General features: G+C 38.6%; 2 long non-coding RNA genes across 2 annotated transcripts; both read left to right on the top strand.

Moving 5' to 3' along the window:
• Window positions 1-2,686: 2,686 nt before the first annotated feature.
• On the top strand, window positions 2,687-3,485 carry LOC118437782. The gene is made up of 3 exons (XR_004836352.1): window positions 2,687-2,801; window positions 3,021-3,121; window positions 3,348-3,485. It is a non-coding gene; the product is annotated as an uncharacterized LOC118437782 (long non-coding RNA).
• Window positions 3,486-3,573: 88 nt separating this feature from the next.
• Window positions 3,574-4,228, top strand: LOC118437781. Its single transcript, XR_004836351.1, has 3 exons — window positions 3,574-3,684; window positions 3,748-3,937; window positions 4,003-4,228. It is a non-coding gene; the product is annotated as an uncharacterized LOC118437781 (long non-coding RNA).
• The last annotated feature ends 7,650 nt before the right edge of the window (window positions 4,229-11,878 follow it).

Below are 11,878 nucleotides of genomic sequence, written 5' to 3'. Positions count from 1 at the left end.
TTTATGCAAATATTTCCTCTAAACTTGAGCAGTGGCAAATAGTTCCATTTGCGAATTTCATACTAATTATATTTATGTATGATCGATTGACGCTAGTTTGGTCCAAATCTGTGAGCATACGTTGGGAGACCTCCATTATCAGTAAATTAAACGAAGGATAAATTTTCCCGACAGAAATTCACAAGGCATATTCAATTCTGCATACCTGCATATTTTTGTTTTATCGACATACATACTCCTGCAGAAAATTTGTGCCGCTATTATGTATTCTGCACAACCACAACCGTCGGAAATTCAAAGCGTTAGATCGTATTTAAAAATTCTGATTTTAGTAGAAAATTTATTTGAAAATTCCGGCACGCTCGAAATTTTCTATTCGCTTATTTTTGTGCGTGAAAAATTTGAAATTAGTCGGGTAAAAATCGGAAATAATTAATAATAAATAATTAACCTAAGCCTGCTCCCTGTTCCTGATTTTTTTAGCTGTCTGGCATTTGCCTGGTTGAGAATATGTACATTCTCATCTTACGCAGTGGCGGATTAAGCCTTCACGGGGCCCCTAGGCAAAAATCTAAAAATTATAAGGGCCCCAAATTTTATTAGTCTACTAAAACTTATATGCGAAAATTATATGCGAAAATTATATGCAAAAATTATATGCGAAAATTGTCAACACATCAAAAAAGTAAAGAGAATTAATATCTCCAAATTATCTATGTAATATTCTGCTCAGAATTTCACAAACAAATTGTGAAATGGATACATAATACTTACATAACTACAGTATTTCAATTTCTGTAGCATTCGTCAATTTTGATGGGATAACTTCGTTGTTAACTACATCGCACCCGGGGGCCCCCTTTGCACGGGGGCCCCTAGGTCACCAACACTATTAATCCGCCACTGAATCTTTCGCAGTGCCACATTGCATTGATAGCAACCTAAGTCGAAAGTCTGGCAGTTATTGGTGATGCTCAATACATACATGCGTAATTACAACACGGATAAGTATGCCCAGCCTTCCTCCTGGTACAAATAACTTGCACAGCCCAACCACCTTGCCATTTTTTTCCACGGATCGCTTCGTACACGATGCACATTTTAGGAACGATTGTTTCGCCACGCATACCCTTTCATTTTAAATGTGGGAAATCTTTTAAGTTAAAATACCACTGACCACATAGTTTTATTTTTGCTGATACACTCTAAGAAATTTTACCAGTATTCTGTCACCGAGCGGTGACTATATGTGACTCTACCGCAATTGTGATTGTAGAATGGTCGAAATTTTCTATCACCGCTCAGTGATATACCACCATCATATTTCTCACTGTCTGGTGATGAATAAATAAAAATAATTTCGCTACTTCATACAAAAATGTCGCATTTTTCACAATTTATTGCTTCATTTAAATGCTTTAAGAGATACTTAACATGTATGTATTTATATACGTATATATGTAAAACCTATGCTGCTCGTCATTGTGGAATTGCACCAGCAATTAAAGTTGCGAATAGTTTTCAGTCATGAGATAGGACACTGACTGAAAGTAATTAAAGTTTGATATTAATTAAAGTTTGATTTATGTAGATTGATCAAAATATTAGAGATAATTGCTTTACCGACAATCTTTCTACAAATTGATTTACTGATTCCGTCGTACTATCAGCAAATTTTGTGAAGTATAACCGGCGATTATAATCGTCAATTATGTACCAGATGGATTATAGAGCATAGGAACCACCACCATAGTTGGTGGTAACGGCTATCACCACCAATGGTGATAGATTTTGGTGATAGTTGTATCACCATTACGGTGATCCTCGCTCTTTCCGGTGGTAACGCCTTTCACCCAATTTCTTAGAGTGTAGTGACTCCCCTTTATAACCATTGCTGGCTCAAATTTAGTTTCACATAGGATACTCTGCTGACAAGTAACGACAAGCGAAATCTGCGTTTGGAGCGTAGGAGCGTAATATTTCTCATTGTGAAAGTTAAGTGGTATTCACATTTCGATTGAATTATTGAGATTTAATATCCATGAGGAATAAATAAGGGCACGAGAAATGGGAAATGGGCATGCGCTCTTCTTCTATTTGGTCCCTTGTTTGATGGGGCTGACTGGGTCACAGGCAAGTACTATATATCACGTTTAATAATCAGATGGCGGCTATGTATGTATTTAAAACTTTTTTTATACCAAATCGGATCGTATTAAAACATCCTATACTGAAATTACATCTAAGCATGATCGAAAAAAATTCAAATATAGTTTTCCATATTTGACATATTTTAGGGTTTTCGTACATATCACATATTTTCATACATATTGTGAGTATTTTGGGTATATATACAAGTTTTCCTGTATATTTCGACTATTTTTCTAAATATGATTATTTTTAGAAGACATTTCGAAGTTTTTATGTCAAAATATGTTTCTTAATTCAGAAAATAAGGTTTTTCCAAAATTATATTTTCATAAAGATAGTAGAAAATTTAAGTTGAAAAACATTTTTTGTGGGCATATTTTCACGTTTTTTAAGCATATATTTAGTACATGCATATTTTGCGGAATTTACATACATACATATCCACCCTCTGTTAATAATGGTTTATGCTTTTTTAGTATTTGGACACGTCCTGTGGAAAATTCACTTTTCACCAAAAAACCCTTTCTGGCCAGCAGCAGAGGATTTCTCTTCCTTGGTCAGCCATTATCAGGGTGACGGATGATGAGGGACGGGAGATTGAAACAGATATTTCGGGGAGCATCATCTCTGCACAACGATTGTAATGTCGAGTATGTCGTTTTCTTTACTTATACATACATAAATAGATACCAGATTCGTTACTTATGCCGAATTTATTAAGCAACGAAAAATTTTGTTAATTACGCGTCGCCTTGTTTACGCATGCTATTTAATTAGATAATTAATTAGATTGACTAATTGACTAGAAAACCCTCAGACATTAATTCGTTTGATTGTTACATAGTTAACATTTTGAATCTATTCCGAAGGTACACTGGGGATTGTTGCTCCTAACAATGATAATAATTTGACGATATTTCCGTTCCGAAACTACCATGCAGTGCTGGGTATTACTAGGACTGTTATCCCTGTAAGTGACTGCCTATTCATGGGCCATCCATATATTACGTCATAAAAATTCTTGATTTTTAACATCTACCCGTCCAACGTACACACTAAGGGACATTTTAACATGGGAAATATGCCATCCACCCACTAAAATCATGACGCAATGTGTGGACCCTCCCTAACGGAGATCTTCAACCAAATTATTTCATCCTAAATTTATTAAATTAAAATATATTTATTCCGTTTAGATCAGTCATATATCAATCCATCCCAAATTTACCGAGCGACACTGGACCAATGCAGACCACAATGCAGTCTTGTACCACCTCAAACATCCAATAAAAATTTCGGAAAATATTCAGCCAGTTTGTCTCCCACTCTCTGCGGAACGTTTCAATAAAGTTGAAATATTTGAGAGCAGTGATCGCTCTGTCTTATATGCTGGTTTGCAGAAGGGCTCCCCAAAGAATGTCGTGGTTTACCAAAATCTTACCGTTCAGCGTCACGATAAATGTCTTCGTCGGTGGGTGGGATTCAAAATTAATAACGTTTACGAAAACAGGTTCTGTGCAACTGTGGATGAAGGTTTGACTCGATGAAATGATTTCTCTGAAACTTGTCGATTACCCTGAATTCATGCTATTTTAGGTAATGCTGTAATGAAATGCGTCTGGCGAGACTTTGGGCCTGCCAGTTGGATATATGGAAGATACTATCTATTGGGGTACGCCAATAATTATTTTAGCAGAAACAAGTCTGGAAGATGTCACCCTGGTGATGTGTACTACTTTTCGCTTTGGACGGACGATACGCTAGCCTGGATTCGTGACAGTGATCGGTATTAAAAAATTAGGAAATTCATACAAATGTACAATTCCTAATCAATATCTGGGTATTATTTAGTTGCGGTCCAAATAACTTCGCATGTGGGAAAGGAGACTGTATCCCACTCACAAGACTGTGCAACAGGGTAGTGGATTGTGTTGGGGGAAATGACGAAAACGAAATATTCTGTGCTCAGCTATACAATTGTGAAGCAGGGCAATTCCAGTGTGGTGATAAATGCATTCCTATGGAGAAAGTCAAGGACGGCGTAGTGGATTGTGAAGGTGGCGAGGACGAGCTATATTTCAACGAGATGGACGATTTATCACTTACTGAGTCACCCGCTCCGGACGATAATATGATTTCGTACATCGCGCCGGTTTTAATAGTCGCAGCCCTGATTACATCCGCCGTTTTGTTCTTCGTCCGAAAAAAGCTGGCGGCGCGGAGGCAATCTATTTCAGGTATGGTAAAAAAAGACGAGTTTCAATTCGAAACGGGTTTAATTTGCCGGGGATGGTTGGATCTTAGTGGTTTTCACGGTTGACAATTTTTCAACCCCAATCTGGGTTTTGATCTTACATAATCTTTCAAAGCAACGAAACTAAGGCGAAATCACATAAATATGTACATAAACCCTAAAAACCTGTAGGATGGAGGCTTTTGCCCACATTGTTGAATTTCCTGATATGTATTTTTTTATTCCCCAGCGAGAACAAAAGAATACCGTTCTTATCCCTTTATAACGGAGAATCCTGCTTTTTCTAAATAACAAGACCGCAACCTCAATTGGTAACCCTCTTACTTCGTGGAATGATTTTATTGAAAACTCGCATCACGTACCGAGCCAATATAATTATATATATATTTATTGACCAGCTTGTGCTTCTAATTCCTTCTCTAAGCCGTTCCTTGTACACGTATGTCAAAGAAAACTATGCGGTGTATGTATGATTCTTATCAGCACAGAGATATCTATTTTTCAACCAGAAGTTAGACCATCGTTATTATTGAACTTTTTTTTACTACTGGGCTCTGAATGGAGTTTATTTCTTCGATGATGATGAAACCCTACAGCGTAGGACGAGGTCCCAATAATGGCCTGTGGTTTTGGTTGGAGTGTGTCTGGTCACATTATAGATACCAAATTACGACGTTGCCGTGACCGTCTCTTCACGCCCCATTTCAGATCCTTTGACTTTTTTCAAGAACCTTCCAGAAAGATAAATGAAGCCCTTTCTTATCCCTTTATAACGACGCTCCTATGAGACTGACATCCCCCTGGAAATCAAATCCATCTCTGAAATGTTTATCAAAACGTCTTACCGCATAACTCCATTTGAATGCATAACGTCGGAATGTGCGTTCTTCGTTTTGCCCGGAGAGATAAACTCTCAAGGTGTTCCGTAACGTCGTCGTTTCTCAGGACACAGGGAATATTTAGCAAGACGTTGATATCTTCTAGGGTGAAAGGCGTGTCGGTGGATTTCAGGATTTCGACTAAATTTTCGTGTTTCTTTCCATTCATTAACTGGTATTCTCGGGAGAGGCGTAGTTTCTCGGCTCCGTCGTCTGACGTGTTTCCTAACATGTCGGTGAATATTAATTTCACGGCGGAAAAGTTGACGTTTCCACTGACCTAAAATAAAATACGGTGAATTAATTTCTGTAGTTATTAAGTAGTTACAAAAATTTGCGATATATGTATGTATGTACGTATATTAATTATTAATGTTAAAAATGTGCATATTCCGAAAGAGTTGATCTTGTTACAGGGGGAAGGTTTGGATAGGACGAAATGAGAATTTTTAGCTTGGTTTTGACTTTGTGAGATTCGTAAACTTTAAACACGGAAGGGATTTGATATGTGTACGTGGCAGGATTGAGGTGGTTACTTCTTGGAGCCATTAATACATTACGTCATCAAAAATTCTCGATTTTAGCACCCACCCACCCAACGAAAACATTAAGCCACACGGAATTTTAACATGGGAAAGACGGGAAGAACTAAACTACCCACCCACTAAAATGATGACGCAATACATAGACGTTCCCATACTTATGCGGGATGTTTTTTCATATGATTAAAACAGTAGTTATTCAAGTCGCTCCAGGAAATATTTCTTATTAGCATTGTTCCAGTACGACGGAATAATGAGAGAGCCTGATATACATATGTAATATAGTAATGCATGAAATGTATTAACTGAATAGGAGATAATATCCAGTTCTGGGAGACGAGAACTGGATCTTATGCCCTTAAGCGAATGTATGTAGTAATGTAAGCTGTGAGGATGCATCAGCATCCTCATTTATTGTTCAACTCGTAATAAATACACTTTCCGTTTCACAACATCTCTTCTCCATACATCGACTCATTTCTGCATCCAACCCATCCACAGCTTTAAACACGTAAATATTCGGGAACAAAATTTGGCGACCTTGCCAGGATACCGAAGAACATCTTTCTAACAACGCCCATTGTTCCTCAACCGCCCCCCCCCCACCCCTCTGCACGTCGATCCGGACCGCGAATTGGGGACGCCCGTTTCAACGTCTGAGGTATGGTGAAACCTTTATTTCTCTAGTACGATTTCACAATGACTCCGGAACGTATTTCTGTTTGATACTGAGACTGAGACTTCCTCATAATTATTGCGCATTTTTGAGGGTTACCGAGATTTACGAGATGTAGCGAAAATCAGAGTGATAAGCATATTTAAGCATATATGAAGCATATTCGGATATGAGTATATCACTTGGTAATTGAGTGTCTTTGGTGTTGTTGCTACGCCACAATTGCATAAGGACAAAAAAAGGACGCCACTTTTTATCGAGGCGCATTCCATTTCATCCTCCTTGGTGCACATCAGTGCATAGCAACAGTTTTGCATTAATCGTATGGAAACAGGTTTGGTGCATGGCGTTGCATGACATTGCATGGGTCTGATTAAATGCAGGGTGACCTTCCAAACGTACACAAAAAAAGTGAAATCTCCGAATCGTGATCACTTGCACGTGGAGACTCTTCACCTTGAAAATAACCCTCAGGCATAAAAGCCCAACTTGTTGGATACAATTCATACATAATAGTCATGGCGCATCCCCGTCCCAAAAATAATTCTCCTACTCCCACTCCCACTCCAAGACGCCCATATATGAGATTTCGTAATCCTAAACCAGTTTCAAATAATTATTCCCGTCCACCCGTGACCTTCAACTCTGAGCCTTCGTTGCGATGTAACATGCACGCTGCTCATGTCTTCAGGTCCACCCCGCTTGATTATTAGCTCGTCCTGCGTAGCATGAGAGCTATTGAATTCCTCCTGTCCGTCTGTCCGTCTGTCCGTCTGTCTGTTAATGAGTTTTTTGCATCAATTGATGCTAATTAAATAGGCCCATGTCCAATTTTTAGGAAATTAATAGCACCATTCGTATCGAACAGGCGATAACATAAAATGGTGACAAACAATTGGGAGAATTGATTCAACACGCAGCAAAAGTGCAGAATAATCGACAGATATACATCCCCACGACGGAGGCTAAAAAAGTCGAAATCATGTCAAATTTCTGGGTGTATTTTCCCCGCTTATTCTCCACCATTGGTGCAAAACCCAACGAAAATTATGCATCTATTTTGTCCGCTTATTTTCTACCACTGGTATAAAATTCCATCAAAATCGTGCATTTTTGTGTCCATTTATTTTGCACCATTGGTGCAGAATTTTATATACCAACTTATGTTGTCACTGAAGTATTACAGGGCGAGCTACTTCTAACGTTACTACGGTTTATTAGCTCACCCTGCGTAGCACGAGAGCTATTGAATTCCTATTGTCCGTCCGTCCGTCTGTCTGTGTGTTAACGAGTTTTTTGCATCAATTGATGCTAATTAATAATCCCTCTGACCATTATAGAATAAATTAGGCGCACCATTGGTATAGAACAATCGGTGGCGCAAATGGTGCGAATTAATTGTGCAAATGGATCGAGGAAGCACTACAATTTTGGAATAGGTAGCACCGTTCGTATTGAACAGTTGGTTATCCAAGCTGATGCGAAACAATTGGATGAGCATCAATTGATACTCACTAGAATGGATCAGGTCCATTTTTTAATAAATTAATAGCACCGTTGGTATCTAACAATCGGTAACACAAAATGATGCGAAACAATTGGGTTAATTGATGCAAAACGCACCAATGGTACAGAATAGCCGGGAGAATTTATTATATAATTTTGACACAAATTTTTTGAAATTTTATTTGACCCACCACGGTTAATCTCCAACAGTGGTGCAAAATACTTTGTCATCTTCCTCGTTTTTCTGCACCATTGATGCATAATTGCATAATAATTATTGATCTATTTTATGCTTCGTTTTTATGCACCACTGGTGCATAATTGCTTAAAAATTATTGATCTATTTTGTTGAACTACTATAATTTTGCAGCCAAGGTGCAAAGGTGCCAGGTATATTACAGGGTGAGCTACTTCTAACGTTACTACGGTTTATTCCAGCGTACTTTTCAATACTAATCAGATTCTTTTTTGCATGAACGCTATTATCATTATAATGCTTACCACTGTGTTAGTCCTTGTACTCAAACTTACTATTTTATGAGCCAACCTCCTCGAAAATACCAACGCGCTTTACCCCAAGCCGTCACCCAAGTCCCTGACGCCTCCGCTTCAGACGAGGATAAAGAGACAAGCGGCCAGTGGCGGCGGAAGCAGGGGGACAGGGGGACAATGTCCCCCCAGAAAATTTGCCGGGGGGACAAGTAATGGTAATGTCCCCCCGAAAAAAATTGAGATTAAGATCACATTATATTCATAAGAATTTATTCGTTGAGAAAGCAAAAAATATTTTTTTATGTATTGAAATAATGAAAAACTTCTTCACAAATTATTTTCGATTTCAAGGAACTGATATGAAGCTGTGGTAAAATTCGCGTAGATTGTAATAAATATCTCAAAAATCTTTTTCGGTTTTATTATTTTGAGTTTAAACTTTTGCCATTTATTTCCTTAATTTTGTTGACGAATTTGGTTAAAATCTTTGAACTAACAATAAGAGATACATAACAACTTGGAAACTCCCCAGTTGCCCAACGGCTTCTTTGTCAATCTGAAAAAGATTTTGAACTTCAAAATGTTTGCAAATACCTAGTGTCGCCATTTGTTATGTCCTACGCTTTCCAAGAAATTTTTAGTAACCCAAGTTGGCAAAATGATAGCTCGGCAAAGACAACATGTTGCAGTTTTTCAGAACCATTTGGGTAAACAAAAAAATTCATCATTTTTCAATTGCTCAATAAAAATACCGTTATGATACCGTTTCTGAATTATATTTGCTGTTGATTTATTCTGGAATTTTAATTTAGATGGATATTTGTATATTGCTCCGGTTATGTTCTGCCTTTCTTTAATTCGTTTAATATAGTTATTAAAAACTGTAAATGTGGCCCGTCTCTTAGGCGGGCTCATAGGCTAGTACATAAAGGGTGTTAATAAAGTCCGATCCCATGCATTTTTTGGAGCGTGGTTGTTACAAATTCAGCTGGAACTTTTGAACCAGTGAAGTTATTTATTTCAAATTTTTACCATGGGAGGAACAACTAAACGTGTAAGTCATGAGCATCTTAGAGTTGAGATACAAACATTGCATCAGCAGGGGCTTAAACCTACAGAAATTGTGCAAAAATTGGGCTGCAGCCGCAGAACTGTTTGGAAATGGAAGAATAAAAATTTTGTCCACGACAAAAAGCGACCAGGGCGACCCAGAAAGGTGTCACCTACCACAAAAAGAATGATTAAAAACAGACTTTGCAAGAAAACCGGTAGTTCATTACGTAATTGAGCAAGGGAGTTAAATGACTCAAAACGCTATAAAGAGAAGAAGAAGCAAATTAACTGTGTGACCGTGCAAAAATTTGTGAAAACTACGAAGTGGGGTCACACAGCTTACAAACTAACCAAAAAAACCTCTCATGTCACAAAAATATATCGATGACCGTCTGAAATTTGAAGAACTCCTTCAGAAAAGTGCCCATTTGAGTGAAAAAAGACTTGGTGAAGAATTGCGCAGTCACATCCTTTGGACTGACGAATCTATTATTGAACTATATCCAAAATTGAACCAACAAAATGTTCGTTACAGGACAGAAAACAAATCGGATGTACCATCAAGAGCGATCCCAAAATTCGGGCTTAAAGTTATGGTAGCGGGTGGATTTTGTGCACGTTGCGTGACCCCTCTACATATCATACCAAAAGGCCAATCAGTCAATGCAAAGCATTATATGGAAAAAATATTACCTATCTATTTCGATAGCATGGGGAACAAGGAAATATTTCCGAATGAAAGAAAAATAGTTTTCATGCAGGATGGTGCTATAGCCCATACAGCAAAAGCGAGTTTGAGTCTCATCAAGACGCAAGTTTCAACGGTCTGGAGCAAGGGGGTGTGGGCCGCTAACGGCCCAGATTTGAATCCCCTGAAGAACCAGTGGTCCATACTTAAGGAAAATGTATACAAAGAGCCACAACCCCGGACGAGGGAAGAGCTAGTAAAAAAAAGTTCAAGATGTATGGAATTCGATTTCCAGAGGCACATTGGAAAAATTAGCACAGAGCCTTAAACAAAGAGTTGAGGGCATGGTTAAAGTAAATGGTAACAAGACCAAATACTAAGGTAAATATGTCGAACATTTTTTGTAAGTATCACGGGTAGTTTTTTTTATACTAGCCTTCACTTTTTTACAGGAAAAATGGGATCGGACTTTATTAACACCCTGTAAATAACAACATGATCCTAATAGGTAAAAGGCTTTCAAATACTCATGCTATCTGGCAAAAAGACACCAAAAATGTATAAAAACTGCGAAAGGGAATTTACAGGAATTAAGGAATCACAACTGGCAAAAAGACAGCCTTTTTATACATAGGTATGTATACTGTATTTATGTAAGTGCCAAATACAAATTATAATTTGACCGTATTTTCGCGCGGGAAATTTCGCGAGCGCCGAAGGCGCGTGCGGCTGGGGAAACTTTTGAGGTTGTCCCCCCGGCCAAAATCATCTTCCGCCGCGCCTGCAAGCGGCCCAGAATTCTCCCCTGAGCAACCCGATATTTCAAGGACTCCTGCAGAGTCCACGCGTTCAAAAGTCCATCCGGACGATCAACTTTTCTCTGTACGTGATGTTAATGCCTATGCAAAGCAATTAAGACAAAAAAAGACGCTGCTCCGTTGGTCATTATATGCTGCAGGTAGATTGATCGGAATTATTCCACCATCAGCTAAGCCATCTTCTTCAGCATCACCCCCACCGTCATCCGTTTCTCCTGTTGTCACACCCCACCCCCTCATTTGTCGATTCCTCCGATCGCAGAGGATGAGACTCCTTCTCCAATCCCTAAACCTCCGGGACGATTAGCAAGTCCTACTCTCACTGCTGTTATTCAACAATTATCTCCATGCACCACAAAGCGCACAAGAGCAGAAAGTGAAAGTCGGCCTCCTCACCATTCTCCGACTGTACAACAACGACAACGCATTCACAGCATCCTCCCTCCATCAACATTACCACGCACCAGTAGTCCGCCACAAGTCACAGTAAACTTCTTTGGTACACCTGCACCGACGGAGAAAATACCAGCCCCACTCTCAATTTTCCATCAATTAACTGATCACGCTGCAACAGCGGTAGCTTTTACTTCCCCTCCGGGAACAGAGTTATACAGTCAATGGAAAAAGTATTGGCAACCCCCACGCCAGCTAAATAAAATGGGCTATAACCTTGGAATGCATTATACAATTAGCATGAAAATTTGTACGCATTTAGCAAATATAATGTAGTTTTCGATTATAATCATGTTTTATTGATTAAAATTAGATGAACACAGTTTTTAAATAATTTGTTGGAAAATTTGCAAAATTAACCCGCAAA

The sequence above is a fragment of the Folsomia candida genome, unplaced genomic scaffold, assembly GCF_002217175.1.
Source record: "Folsomia candida strain VU population unplaced genomic scaffold, ASM221717v1 Fcan01_Sc016, whole genome shotgun sequence".
Taxonomy (NCBI): domain Eukaryota; kingdom Metazoa; phylum Arthropoda; class Collembola; order Entomobryomorpha; family Isotomidae; genus Folsomia; species Folsomia candida.
Note: the sequence above shows the minus strand (reverse complement) of the source record. Positions and strands in the feature narration are given on the sequence as shown.